Raw genomic sequence first — 11,307 nt, forward strand, 5'->3', positions numbered from 1 at the left:
TGTCTGAAATACTTTAAAAATTCCCTGTACCCTCTAGCAATTATTCTTTACCATTATTGTCTGAGTACATATTTGTACCAGCTCACCATGGGAGGAGGTAGACCCCCTCTGAATGAACCAGTCTAGCCATACTCAAGTCATTAAATTTCTATAAATATTCTTTAATTATTTTCTTTTCTTTTTTTTTTTTTTTGGTAATTTTGACATGTTTTGCCAATTTCTTTCCCCCAGTTTTTCCTCATAAGCTGGAAACAAAAGCAAGCAATGAGTTGGTGGCTTTATTTCCCCCAATATTAATATTACAGTCACAGATACTTCTCTCCTCCCTGGTTAAATATAGTAAATACTTCAAAAATGAAGGTCTTGAAAAATATTTAAGTCATTTAGATTCAATACAAGTACTGTCAGTGCTAATTAAATTCTGTTTTCAAATTCTGACTTGTCACAGATTATCGAAGTCAATGACCCACAAAATTTGTTGCTTATATCACTTCCGGGTGATTCATTGAACAGATCCTCTCATAATGCAGAAGAATGCAATTAAAACAGGAGAAGGCCTTACCATCCCCAAAAGATTCAACTGAATACATGCCTTTCTTTTAGCCTACCCTTCATGTGGTCTCTGTGCTTGCTTGAGTTAATCAGTAAGAAATGAAGCCACTCAGAAAGTTTCTTTTGATGACAGGAGAAAATGATATCTAGTTAAAATTCAGCCACGATCAAAGGCACAAGTGATACAAAAACTGGAAGGGAACCTGGCACCAGATGGTAGAATGAGACCACAAAGGGACAGCAGTAATAAATATGATTCTCAATCCAGAAGAACATGTGCAAAATGACATACACTGATCACCAAACCCTACTATAAGCACACAATATTATTTAAATTTAATAATTAAAAAGATAGAACTGACATAAGGACCTTGTTATCCTATCAAAGGCTGCCTCTTATTACTCCCACATGTAAAGCAGCAAAGCAGGATTACTGCAGAGGGGTTACTGGTAATGCATTTTGCGGTTTTAGTTCAAGATGAAACTCAAAGGTGACTCTGCCTGACTCCCATAAAGCACGAAAAATAATACAAATAAGTTGGTGAATCATAGAACTGAATATATAACAGCTACAAGGAAAAATGTGTGCTCAAAAAAGATCTGTGCTGAGAACTAAAGGTCTTTCTTTTCTTCTGATCACAGATGGAGTATTAAAAATTAATGTGAGTTCTACCAGAAAAGAACTTGACAGTCCTATTTTGAGACTCATTTCACTTCATCTCTTCTCCCTGTCTCGCAGAACATTAATGCCAAAACATTCAAAAGAAGTTCTCTTAGTCTTGCTTTGCACATTCACAGAGGTGCTGGGAAGCATTTTGAAAAAGTGACTTGGAGTACTTTAGTGCGTAGAATACCCAATGGGAGAAAATTTGACAGACTCTCATGCTTTGAAAGCAGATTCTTAGCACTTCCTGAAGAAAAAACAGGTCCTCCAAGGCTGACACTCCTCAGAAAACTGGGAGTTCAGCTCAGAGAGCAAGAACCAGTAGCCACTTCAGATAATTCTAGCATGATGGCTTTGAGGATTTCAACTACACTTTCAGAAATAAACTTCTGAGTCAAATCAAAACCCAAACCTCACTGAAAATCAGGAGAAACAGGCTGTTAAAGTAGTTAAAATAGAATGTTTTTAAAGGTGTTTAAGCACTTTAAAATTATGTATCAGTATACTAAGGGTCAACATCACAGTAACTATCTGGGCCATGATACAGTATACTGATCACAGTAACTATCTGGGCCATGATACTATTTAAGTGTCTTAATATTTGTTTTCCATATCAAAATTCCAACTCTTTAGAGTGGCACAGCCTAATTTCCCCCTAAATAGAGAGTCTTTTAAAAGGTAAGAATTTTAGTTCAAATTTTATTTTCTTCTTTTATTCAAAGAATTCACAACACATCAGTGGAAACTGCAGAGACCAAATATAAACCAGTCATAAGGTCCATTTTTTCCAGACAACTGGGAAAACAGTATCTCTAGCCTGTGATATTCAGGCACTCCACTTGTGATGCTCAGATTAAAGATGTGCTGAATTTCCCACAAAGGACAATCACCAAAGGTACTGGATAGGGATAGCAAAGGTGGAGAGACCAGGTTGGAGACTATCCTTGGGATCATGTGGGATTCCATGCAGCCAGTATATTCAGCAGCATGATACCCATCTATGATTCAGCAGCATGATACCCCACAGGGGTATCACAAGTAGCCTGTCTGCTCTAGAGAGGGCAAGGTGACCTCGGGGCTGTTCTCCCAGCTTTAGCAACATCTATATGGGTATAACTCATTCCAGACCCATAGGCAGCACCATGGTTCCCTATGTTATTTGTCAAAAAGTATTAAGTTTCTAGATATGGATATCTCTTTCAAATGTACTTTGTACAAAATATTGGTGATGTGTCTGTATGGGGTGTGTGTGTGGTGGTGTGTCACTGTTTCAGGGCTACCCCATGTGGCTTGTCCCAGGGCTCTTTGGAGAGCTATAGAGTCCTGCACGGCACAGCTATGTGCCATCCTTCAGTCATGCTATTGTGCAACCAGTGACATTAGAAGCATGAGTGTTTCCATCTTAGGAAAATCATTAACAAATTGGAAGGGTTTTGCAAAGAAGTAACAAATAGGACGGGGGCTTAAGCACTGACTCATCATGAGAAGTAATTTGAGCTGATGAATATGGGTATTTTTCTTGGCCAAATAATGACTAATTTGATATTCAGGGGTCTGAAAAAATAAGTTGTATAGGACAGGCCAAGACATAGTTTTGAGGGGTCAAGAGAATAGGCACAGGGCAGGAGGGAGAGTAAAAGAAAGGCTATAGGGTCTTAATTACTAGCCTCAGGTTAAACTACGGGAACAATACCAGCCATCGGCTAAAATCTGGGAACAGCTCCATGAATTAGTCAAATCCGCCTCCCTGCTACCCGTGTAAAGCAATCTAGTGTTACTGATATCATGAGCTTGCTCTGGTTAAAGATCTGATCCAGAACTGCAAAGTTTTGAACAGATATGAGAAATGTCTTATCATTCACAGGTCAAACTATGGGAGAGGTTTCTTCAGCCTTCAAGGCTTCAGGACAAGACCCTCAGCAGCTCCAAGGCTGTCATCAGATTTTCTAGTCATACTATTAGGAATCTGAGCTACTGTAACACTGAACTCCCTATGACAACTGGGAATTGAATTTTTCTAATTTCCCTTAACTGTTCATACCACAGTTATCCTCTACTCTTTTACTATCATTATGGAACAAGAAAGAACAAATGTTTGATCAAAAAGATCAACTTTACTTTTCAAAATTTTGATTACTCGGGACCTTCCTTTAAACCACTTCTAAACAAGACAAGTTTGGAGCACAGATATCTAGAGAAATTCCTGGGTTTCTCATTTTCCTGCAGTTAATTGTGATAGACACAGCTTTCAATCAATCCTTCTTTCTTTATAAAGTAAAGTAGATTGTACCAGAAGGCAAGTCCAACCTCCATATTCCCTCTGTGAGAAAGTCAGATGTCAGAGCAAGCTATTTACATACTCCACCTTACATTGTCCTCTTCAGGTTCCAGTCGCCAAGCAACAGCCACCCTTAAGACTCATCAAATCAATGCCATGGCAGTAGAGGAAATGACAAGGATAAAGGTCTTGGTATCCATTTATCTGGTTTGTTAGCAGGGTCATATCATGTACAACTGAAAATCAAAAGACAATTGGCACTCAAGGGCTGAACCTGAGAGCATCAGTATTGGACATAGAGGCTGTGAGCAGCTAGTGCAATAGCAGATGTATCCATTGCAGAACAAGCCCAAGGAAATCCATTATGCATCCACATGGGGTAGGTTGCATTTCCATCGAATATTCCCTTCATAAGGCTTATTGGAACATTAGGTGGGAAGTTTTATTGAAGTTCCAACACTAAGAATTTTATTTTTATGAGGAATTCATGCTGAATACCCTGATTCAGCCATAAATGGATATCTGGTAATTTTATCTGAAAGTGAGGATGTGACAGTAGTCATATTATTACTCTCTCTGTGCTGCTGACTGCAGAAATTGGTAGGCTGTAATCCCAAGGGACAGAATAGATTCAGTAAGACTCTTGATTTGATTCCTTTGCCTGCTTTCTTTGTTGAGCACAAAAAAAAAAATATTGAGGGGTACAGCTTTCTTCTTAGTTTATTTAATTTGCATTTTGCAATGCTGCTCAGCTGCACAAAATTAAAAACCAAAAAGGCTGTCAGTGAAAAACTAATTAAAACCAACACAAACTCCACAGACAATGAAAACCACAGGGGAAAAAGAAAAGAAAATGTGCAAATACCACCACAATAGCCCAAGGGAATTGCTCAAGAAAGAAGGGGCCTGAATAACCTGTTTTTCAGGGGACATGAGAAACCAGAGGGCAGGTAGAGACTTCACAAGGTGATGAAGGTGGAGGAAGCATGGGAATTGACTGTGCTTCCAGCATGAAGGGAGGACAGGCTAGCAGAGATGCAAAGAGCAAATGCTGTTCCTGTGTCTGTGGCTCTAAGGTCAGAGATGAAAATAACAGAGTAGGAGAGAATTTATGAATAATAAGAATAAACAGGATTTTTAATAAGGAAGGAACATATGCTGGGTTTTAATCACTTTTCAGAACCACTGTCACAGTGCTCTTCTGGGTCTAGAAGAAAGGAGCTTACAAGGGCCATGTTCAGTTTGCTGGGGTGATTGCAGGTGCTCAGCAAGCCACAGGTATCCATCAGTGAGAGGACAGCAGGAGCATGCACAGACACATGAGAAAGCTTAGGAAAATAAGGGCTCAAAGGTGTAAGCAGCTGTCAGAGGACTGGAGGGCAGGGTCCTCTATAGCCATACTATCTGTATTTTCAGTCAGCTTGATAACTTTGTTGCCACTTGAAGAAAAACATTCACCTCTTAGATGACATTTCTGTTCAGCACCATTAATGTGTTTTCCTAGGATATACAGGAATCCAACTATTTTTTCAAGTAGTTTTATTTTAAATGTGATTAATTCACTAGTAGAGTTCTTAACTGAGCTGGTCTTAAACGATCTTTTTAAAAGATTTCTGCAAATTCAAGCATGGACTCTACTGAGGAAAACCTTCAAGTGAAATCTTGGCTTACCTTCACCTGAAATCAGTGAAGTCAGGATCTTTCCCTTAATGTGATTTCTGCTCCAGTTATGCCTCTGCCCACTAAAAAAATGAGTGGGATGTAGTATGTAGATGGGGTATAAACAGCCCACAGAAGAGGAGAAGAGGCATCATGTGCTTGCTTATCCTTTGTGTCCTACACACTGAACTTCACCATCATGTACACAAAGTCTACTCTCTCATTCATAGCATCTCAAATTTCTTCTAACTTCCAGCCTGGCCAAAGTGACGTTCTCCAAGGAGAAGAGAGATCTAAGTCTGAGCTGTCATACTCAGAGAAGGCAACTGAAGCTCCATTTAGAGAAGTACAAAGGGGAGCTGTGGCTTCAGCACATGCAGCTGTGTGTTTTATGAGTAAAGGATCACTCCATTTTTTGCATGGTGTTGGCATGGAAAGCTCCTCAGGACAGGAGGAGGGACATCTTACTCTTGTATGCTAAACATCTTTCTCCCAACAATTCAACTGCACTGTCAACTCTGAGATACCTGCAGCCATCATGAGAAGCACATTTTTAAATACCTGAGAAACTCTGAGCAAAAGTTCAACAGACAGATTCAGGAGGACAGTATTTATCTTCCATTGCTAAGTATCTTCTCAACCATGTTTCATGTAATTTGATCCCTTCCTTGCTGTGTGGTCTTTCATCTGTCTGTGCCTCAGGTCTCCTGAGAATAGTAGTCCTAGTACTTCTCTGGCTTCCAGCAAGGTAATAAGAATAAAAGGATAATAAAGTATTCAGACTATTGTGTAAGAAACCCAAAAGTTATTTTAAATGCCTAGAGCAGACTACATTAGCAATGATAGCAATAAGGGTCTGATTAGCTGAAAAACCAGAATTCAAGCTGAAAGCCAGTCTGAGCTATGCATCTGCAAGGAGTGATCAGCAGTCTTGTGTAAAACAAAGGTCATGTATCACCAACTGACAATTTGTTTTCCCTTGATAAAGGACAAATATAAAACAGAAGACTTGAAATATGTTTAAATATTTTTGAAAAGGGGTGCATACAAACCACACAAACCTGATCTCCAGTCCTGTGCCATGGAGCAGGGCACTGAGCAACTGGTTGGGGTTCAGAAAACATTCTGAAAATGTGTATCAGGGCAGACAATTGCAAGCAACGACAGCAGAGTGGTTGGATATGTAAAGGCAGGAATTATAAAAGTGAAAAGCAGGTTGTAATAAGTCTGCCACCTAAGGTCAGGCTTCACTGAAATACAATTTGACAAAAAAAAAAAAAGTAGTGTCAGTGGACTGGAATGATCTGTAGTTTTCAATACTCAAAAATACCTTTAACCATATGGACCCTATGGCATCTAACATACCTGCTTTGCAATATGTTTCATTTGCATAGAGAACGTATGAGTAGTTTGGCTGGGAGAGACTCATGGTTCATGCATTGCTCACTTACAGAAAAGAGCAGAAGCATCAAGTTTTCATCATGCACCCTCATATCCTGGCAAGGAAAACCTGACATCAAAGGGAGAAGAACCAGGGATATGCAGAAATGGGACCAGTCATTTGTCCTGCTTCACATTCATAAGCCACAGGGAAAAGCAGCTCCAGCTCAGAGGAATTGGCTGTGCCAAGTGACATTTTGCTCCCCCAAGCTTCTGGCACTGAAAGATATTCATATATTTACAACCTTTCTTAAGGTCATCTCTGCTGTGTCTCCAGCTGAGCCATTAAATATTAATTGGTCTACTTTCCAAAAATAAAAAGAGAACCTCTAATTTGCTTGTGTAATTAACACCTCCCACAAACCAGGTGTCCTCCTGAACCAGACTGAACAAGCCATTTGCTTTTCACCATTGTGAAATGTGCTATGTGCTTTTGAGACAGACACACAGTTGCTTGTTCATTCTCTGTGTACAAGTGTATGCAATTTTTTTGGGGGAAAAAAAGGCACTTTGAATAGAACAGAAAATATTCCCTCCAGGTGATGTCGTCAAACCTTCCCACTCACATTAGATCCCTTCAGTTTGGGCTTCAGGATTGATTTTATTTTTTTAAAGCATTTTACCTAGAGGAGTTTGAACATCTTGTCAATGGGTCATTTTGTTCAATGAGGCTCAGTGCTGCTAAATTTCTCAAAAAGCTCGAATTTTAACCCATAGCTGTAGAGAGCATGATCACTCCCTGGTCATGTACAAGTACTTGCATTAAAGCACTTGGATTCTTACAGAGAATCATTTAGTTGGAAAAGACCTTAAGGTCATAGACTCCAACTGCAAATATGTTTAACCATATAATAAGTCTAATATTGCAATTAGCTCTGAAATCTAAGTTCAATACCAGCATTACTCAAGTTAAGACAAGGTAAATATGCATTCAGTAATCACTGACCTGCACAGATTATTTGCAGAAGTTTATTAAGTGCTGATTTACCCAGGTGAATTGCATGACTGCTCTTCAGTGAGGCCAAGGCATTTCTGGCATGAAAGCTCTCAGAATCTGAGGTCCTCATTGCTCAGCTGTCATGTAAGCTCAGAGACATTAAAGTTTTCAGTATCACACCACCCAAGGAATCTAGTTTTGTTTTTGCACTCGGAATGAAGCACATCCATCCTGTCAGGATTTAGCAGGCTGGGATCCAGCTCATACCTAAACCTTTTGAGAATCTGTAGTCTAAGCAATATTTCACCTTTATTGCCTCAGAAACTCAGTTTGTCAGTCTCAGAGCTTACCTGCAATATAGGCACTAGCCAAAAAAGAAAAAGTTTCTATTTCCTTTTGAAATAGGTGACTCTCTTTGTTATAAATGAACATCAGAGCACTCACCTAGAAAATGGGGCACATTGACTCACTTTCTTCCTCTGGACAGACAGATTTAAAATGCCATCCTGGATCTTGCCTGAAAATATCCAAATCATCAGGCTTGGAAATATTGTGGTGAAGATGTGTTAAGAAAAAAAATTAAAGTTTAATGTTTCCTCACTTTTGTGGGCTACTTAAAGGTTTGTTGTGCTGCAGAGTTTATACCCTGACTGCCATTAGGTGAAGGATGTCAGCCAGTCAAGGTGCAGTTCTCAGCTCCAGTCTCTGCAGACAAAATACAAGTTCATAGAAGAGGAGAGGACTTTGTCCATTCGAAATGCAACCAGGAGCTGAAAATCCACAGACCAGGAGCTTTTTTGGGCCCTACTGCTCTGAGGAAATGATGCACCTCTTGCACACTCATTTAAGAAGTCACTATACTTTTCTCTAAGCAGCCACTGGTGGATGACAGCACCCTCTGCTAGGGAAATCATAGTATCAGGCAGTTCCTGTTGACCCCTGCAGCATTTCCACCTCCACAACACACCTGACAAGTATTTGCCAGTCTCTTGTCTCTTAGCAAAAGGCACTCCAGGTTATTGGGCAGGAAACCCAGATGAAGTTTCCTAGAGCACTACCTTTGAGTAGGCAAGTGTGCCAATGGCAAGATGCCATTTTCAATAAAACACTTCAGCTTTGCTGGAAATTCTCTGATCCAAACTAAACCCTACTGTCAGGACCATGTATCCCCTGTTTTATCTAAAATGTCAAAATGTCAGTAAGAGGGAATCCACAACCTCTGGTGAATGCTCCCATCATGTAAGATACATGTTCTCACCTCCAGTATAGCACTAACTCCTTTGATACATTTTGCAGCATCCCCCTAAAAAATGAGGGCAAAGTGTGATTTCCCCCTACCTCCTCATATAACCCAGAGCATGGTGAATGAAGCACCAAGCTAACAGGTTTTGCCTACATGAGGAAGCCAGGAGAATGAAAGTGAGACCTCTCACTGAATGCATCCTGCTTGGTTAGAAAAGCAGAGCAAGCCCTTCTCTGGTGGGGAGCAGGAAATGAGAAAGGAAAAACTTACCTGCAGAACTGGCTGTTCATACTCAGCAGAGAGAGATACCTTTTGGTAATGCTAAACAAGGCAGTAAACTTCATTGCAAATCAGGACTGAGAGCACTAAAGCTCTCCTTGCCCTCCCTTAATTTCTGGTCTGTAGACCATAGTTTTCTAACTCTCTGTGGGAATGAAATTTAAAAGATATTCTGCAATACCCAGTGCAGGCTCAAATCTTTTCTTCTTCATTTTTTATTCCATCTACACCTGAGCACCTCCAGAAATGTTCAATGCTTTGTGAGGTTGAATGGTACTGTAAAGTGTACACCCTCAACTGGCATAAATAAGCATCATTAACTCAGTAGTGGATGTAGCTGTTTAACTGTGGTTTATACCTTTTAAATGTGCTATATAGCTTAATAGCTTTAGAAGTTTATTACTGCAATACCTTTAATTTTTTTCTCCTGTACCATTTTCTTGACGCTAAAATAATAATGAAACTTTTGCATGTCTTGCAGGTGACAATTTAATACACTTAACTATATGTAACATATTCCTTTCTTAAAGGGAGGAGCATTTTGTTTAGGAAACCAAGGGTGAGCTAACTATTGTAGGTATCATTAAGCTCGTGTTTATTCATGGGTAGCCACTGTAGTCTATTAAAAGTCTTTGTCAAAAAAAAGACTAAAAAATAATGGAAAATTTAGCATCCCTCTCACCCTTCCAGAGTTATATGGTCCTTATGTTCTAGTTGAAGTGAAAGACTTTGTTTTTCTAGTCGTATGGCAGAGGGTCAGGCAAGGGGAAACAGGCAGGAAGACAGTAAAACTGCAAAGATTCCATAGACAACTTTTGGGGTTTTTTTCTGAAATATTGTATTTACACAAAATTGGAGAGAGTACAAATACTTTACTAAGAAGACAAAACCATTATCATACATTCAATTTAAACACAGGCAGAACTATAGATGCAAAGCACAGAGGCCTAAGGTACTTGCATGGGGGGAAAAAAAAAGAGCATCAGAAAGGCCCCAGAGATTAAAAGCAGGAGGTAAGAGAACATTGTATTTGTTACGCAGCATCACCTTTCCTTGACTTCAGTGGGACTGAACAAGACACTCTCCTTCCTCATAGTGGATGGTGGGGAAAACCCTCTCAATGTGCTGACTGCTCACCACTGATTTTACAAAATGTTTAAGTGTGTACTTAATTTTCAGCATGGGAATAGAGCTGTTAGCTTCAAAGAAAATTATATTTGTGTCTAATTACATACTTATATGCTTAGTTTGACCAGGAATAACCTTCTCAATGCTTCATAGGGTCAAGTCCATTGTTACATAAAAAATAAGTGTTCTTTACTGTCTTCTTTCTCTTTATTTTTCCTAAAATATACTTTAGAATTGCTTTAATTTTCCCTTAATGTACTCAATTAGAAAATAGTAGCTTATTGAATGCCATAGAATATTTAAATTTTAATAAATGTATTATATAATCAAAGAAATATTGTTAAAAAATAATTCCCACATTTTTCCAAAGCCTGTCTAGATTTAAAATCTAATAAAAGAAATCAAGAAGAAAATACATATAATAACAAAGCAGCTTTATATTTCTGGGCATTTGGCAGCAGGTCTGTTATAATATCTCTGACACATCTTGTTATCAGTTAAAGTCACCAGATTAATTGATCATTGTTAAAGAAAAGGTTGTACAATATTATTACAATTCACCATATATAGCCAATGCATGAAATATTTTACACGTTATATATCCCTTAAAAAGAATTAATATATTTTAGCCTTTTCTTCAAAAACAGATAGCTTCTGAAGTAATATATCTTAAACACAGTGGCATTTGTCACTTCTACTGTCTAACTGATATTTTTTCTCAATAAAAGCTCATTTGAATAGGACTACTAGCTCAGTGATGGAACTACAGTGCTATTTAACTAAATTCCATACATGTCTTCATAACTGTTGCTGCAGTTATTGTAATCACATACCACTGAAGTGCTCAATATTAGTAACTCAGATATGTGGACTTTGGTTATGCTTGATAGAATACTGGCATATCAAATATATGTACCACTTGCTAAAGGCTATGTTACAATCATGATGCCTAGTAATAAATAATAGTAACAACAATCTCAGATTCAAAGTGCTGACTCACTTGAGGCACCAATACAATAATTCAATCAATTAAAAGACTTCTTTTTAAAGTTCAGAATTAACAGAGCAGATTCTGGGCTGCCAAGTTACATGCGCAGCACGGAGGACTCTCAACTTCTCCTTCCAAT

Source organism: Acanthisitta chloris, unplaced genomic scaffold, assembly GCF_000695815.1.
Source record: "Acanthisitta chloris isolate BGI_N310 unplaced genomic scaffold, ASM69581v1 scaffold39999, whole genome shotgun sequence".
In the NCBI taxonomy this organism is placed as follows: domain Eukaryota; kingdom Metazoa; phylum Chordata; class Aves; order Passeriformes; family Acanthisittidae; genus Acanthisitta; species Acanthisitta chloris.